This window comes from Mercurialis annua, linkage group LG3, assembly GCF_937616625.2.
Source record: "Mercurialis annua linkage group LG3, ddMerAnnu1.2, whole genome shotgun sequence".
Taxonomy (NCBI): Eukaryota; Viridiplantae; Streptophyta; class Magnoliopsida; order Malpighiales; family Euphorbiaceae; genus Mercurialis; species Mercurialis annua.
The window spans coordinates 64,681,797-64,686,285 of NC_065572.1; the positions used below are offsets into that span (position 1 = coordinate 64,681,797).

A 4,489-nucleotide genomic window follows, 5' to 3' on the forward strand; every position below is an offset into this window, starting at 1 on the left:
TCGGTCAAGACATAAAACGTGATGTCATCATCAGATAAAGTCTTGTCAATTACAGTCTTAATAACTAGATTGTTAGATTCTATCTTAAAATCAATTGGTAATAAGTGGAGGTGTCCAACCAATATTCAAATACATGTCCATTCACACACATAATTGTTGGAACAGTTTATGAAATGGAACGAAATTACCAAACAGTGTTTCTGGCTGAGTCGCGGACTAGGTCGCTCTCTTTAAGACGTTTCGCGGCTCTGCCTCTGATGGTGCAAGCAGTCGTACGTACCACGTCGCCCCCAGGATAAACCAGCCGAACTCCGATGAATACTGCACTGTATTCAGCGGTCAATTACACCTTTCTTTCTATTGCTCAAGAACTCAGTTTTGTTTTTAAGAAAATAGATGTTCTGTAAAACTATCTTTTTTCTGATGGGGAAGACAGCAGTTTATAGCAATAAGAAAACTGAAACGGTAAAAATAAATCAAAACGTTTTCATTTATTAAAGCAGTGAGTCAAAACGTGGGAGAAAAATCAGGGATTGTGTTTTATTCAAAAATAAAACTGTTACAAAAAGATTTCAGAAATAAAATTTATTAAGTGCTAAAACCGAACCGAACCTGACCTGACCAGACCAGACCAGTCGGCCGACCGACCGGACGGACGGCGCGCGCGCGCGTGTGTGGTAAATCGGGTAGGATTTAACTCCTAGCCCGTTCACAAAACTGGGTACCCCTTGGGGCCCAATGTCACGACCCAATTTCATGAATCGTGACCGGCGCTAGGGTATGGGTATGGTTGTACCAAAACCCGTAGCAAGTCTTGCGGGAATCAAATAAACATTTAAACCTGCAGAAAACTGCTCGGGGGCAACCGAGACTCTAACCTAAGTCTAGCAATTTATAATACAGTTCTAATGTAAATAACTTAAGTAGCTGAAAATATTCCACAGCATGCCTTAAATATAATAATAAAATATTCCAGTGTAAATATGCTAATAATAAATAGTCGATCAAATTCGACAATCCCAAAGTGTAATATTGAATGTAACATATAAACTAGTTCTACTGCGGTCTAAGTGTTCGAAAATAGTAACTAGTTTAAATAACATAAAAACCTCCGAGGAATCAAAAGAATCGGAGTGGACCAGCTTTCAAATCATAAACCTGGAAAATTTGGAAAAACAACGGGGTCAGATATACTGAGATGAGTTCGCAATACTATTTACATTAATTAAAAGTTAAAGCCCTTAAATCAAAACATTTTTATACTAATATAATATGATTATGGAAAACAGTATTGAAATGATCCCAGCGTAAGTATGACATAGCATACCGATAAACCCAGAGTGGACGGGAACAAATCCTCGTCATATAAATATACCAGCGTAAGCAAGACTTTAGTCTGCCGTTTTTCAGAGTACTTACCGGTGCACACAGTCTCGATACAAGCCTATCGAGTAGCTCGTTTCAATCCAGATCCATAATCCGTAAAAACAGTTCACAAACATTTATAATATTAAAATACGATGCGGTACTTAATAAAGCGGTAAATAGCACTACAAACTCACTGCTTGCTTATCCACGTGATCTTGGCAAACAGCTAACCCTGCGTAGACTCCGAAGCACGAGCAGTCGACGGGTCTAAAATAATAAATAGGTTAAAATCCGTACGACCCCTAACTCTAAGATCACTAGACACCACGTAGGACTAGCACAATTAAATAACCAGATAAATCACAGAAAAACACAATTCTCAATAAATTGTAATGCCGTAATTAATTCAAAACTACTGAGTTCGCACTTAAATCCAATCCGAAAATATTATTAAAATAATATTTAATTGATAAATAAAATCAATTCCTCAAATAGTGAGTTAGCCGAGTTTTTTCAAAACTACCAAGCTAAACTCACATGTCGGTGACCCAAGTCCAAACCGACCCAACCAATATTCCAGATTTTATAAACCAAAGTTTATAATTAATATTAAATAAGATATTAATTAATATCAAAATAGAACTCAATAACTTGAAACTCAAGTAATTAAATATTATCGGCAATTATCTCAATTAATTAAATAACAAATAAAGCTAAAATATAAATTTAATTCCAAAGGCATTCTAAGCCCAAAATATTAATTTAATAATTAAATAATAATTATTAATTTAATTTTTAAATATTCAAATATTATAAAATAAATTCCCCAATACTTATTTAATATAGTCAATATAAAATTTTATGTATAACTATAATTAAATTGATATTTAATTTAAATTTAAAATATTAATGCCCGGATTAATTTCAAATTATAAATAATAATATTATTTAAATCGCTAATTAATAAGTCGAAACCAATTTCGTAAATTAAAAATCAAAAATCAAATCAATTTAAACAGTTAAAAGATAAGTTTAGGAACTAAAAGATTTAAGATACAAAAACTTGATAACCAAAGTTATCATTTAGCCAATTAGAATTTGAATGGGCCAATCACACATGGACACCTCCTCATCATCTTCAATTAACAACCATATCAAACCCAACTTATTCTTTACAGTAACAGAATCCGATTTTGAATGAAACTTTGATAATCAATCTCAAAATACTTTAATAATCAAACTTACAATCTAACACAATCTAACAATCTTACATTAATCAATCACTTTATCAAAATAAAAGATTCAAGCCAACACAATAAGAGAAACCAAAGCCAAAAGCTTGAAACCGAAAAAAACAAGAACGATGAATCCTAAAACGAACGATAAACACTTGTTAAGAGTTTAATGATTTAAACTCCAAAGCTATTGATCTTAGTCTAGCATAATCATAACCCCAAAAAGGAAAACAAAATCATGGTTAAAAGCCTTAATGAAATTGACAGTAGCTAACCCAAAATTAAAACAGTTTTAAACAAAATATTATAGCAAGACGGCGGTGATTACTACGGGTTCGTTAGCGTACCGTTTAACGAACAAAAAGTGTAGAAACGTAGATGTGTGAGTCTACTTTCACGGGAAACAAACGGAATTGATTTCGACCTCCGAACGGCTGCCAAACGAATCAAAATTCAGGAAGATCGATTTAGAACTCAAAAACAGAATTTCTTAAAAACGGTAAAACGGCGGCGATTGATACGAGAAATATAGCGTACCGTTTTACGAAACGAAAATTGGAATTTGTAGATACGTGAGTCTTCTTCGACTGGAACGTTTCGGAACTGGATTTGGATCTGAAACGAGTGAGATATCAGTTATGAACGGAGGCGTCATTTATTGATCAAAACTGAAATATTAATCAACTTACCGAAGATTTTTGACAAACTTTGGTTGATGATTTCGGAAAGGATTCTCAGCGAAATTGAATGAGGAAAGCGGCTAGGGCTAGACTGATGTGTGGTGAAGATATTTGGTTTAGAAAGTGTTTTCAAAACGCGGATAGATCGAGAGAAATCAGGGGGCAAAACTGCCCCCCTGAAATTCCGCAGCAGGTCTCGTACGAGACCTGCACATCTCGTACGAGACCAGGTCTCGGTTCAACGAGACCTGGTCCAACCGAGACCTGGTCCAACCGATTCTGGTTGGACCGAACCCGACCTGAAACTTTTTTTTTTTTAAATAATTATTTTTTTAAAACCCGGACTTTAATTAAACCATTTCCGAATCAACACATAAAACAATTTAATTACGAACAACAATTAGAATGTTACCGGAACTCGTAATTTAAACTTTAAAATTTTACGGGATATTACACCCAAACCCAAATGTGAGAGATCACCCTTATAAGCTCAATTAAATGAGCTCTCCTAAGCAATGTGGGATTTTCACAATACTCTCTTTACTCTCACTTAGCACTTTTCTTTTCCTTATCTTTTCAGATTCAATTTTTTTTGTACCAACAATCCCCCACTTTGAATTTTAAAAATAATTTCTCGAGCAATTTCTGATCCAGTAAGATTGCGCTTAAGCAGAGGTATCTTTCGATTTGAACCTTTGCGTAGTGTGTTAGATTCTGATTCAACAAGAGTGACTCGTAGTCTTGAACTCTATCTCGGACATCTAACCACACACAACCTTTTCTAAGAGTGTATTCAAAAGCCCGTGCGTTTATGGCCATGCACGTCTATCCCAGTTTAGTGAACGCTCTAGAAATTTTGCCTCTAATTTCATAGAAAGCGGCCCCACTTTCACATTCACAAAGGTGAAGCTATCAAGAGTACTCCCGTAGCTAGGTACTCCACTCCAAATGGAGTATAGACTTCATTAAGAGATTCTATTAACTCATCCTCTAATCGCTTCAGGAATCATGCCTCAATTTTGCATGTTCTGGCTCATATCATTCATAACTTGTTATTACCCATTGAACCTATTTCTTGGGATCTCCAGTCAGTTAGGTCGGGTTACCATTATGAATGATTCATTACATAGGCAATAGTCTCATTCCCTTGAAATTTTTATGAACTTTCTCTCTAGCTATTCCTTTCGTCAAAGGATCTGCTAAGTT

At 35.0% G+C, this 4,489-nt stretch overlaps 1 long non-coding RNA gene across 1 annotated transcript; it reads right to left on the minus strand.

Annotated features, from left to right (window-relative positions):
• Positions 1–924: 924 nt before the first annotated feature.
• On the minus strand, positions 925–3,195 carry LOC130015211 (uncharacterized). The gene is made up of 3 exons (XR_008790272.1): positions 2,951–3,195; positions 1,563–1,635; positions 925–1,158 (listed from the first exon to the last, which is right to left on the minus strand). It is a non-coding gene; the product is annotated as an uncharacterized LOC130015211 (long non-coding RNA).
• Positions 3,196–4,489: the final 1,294 nt, after the last annotated feature.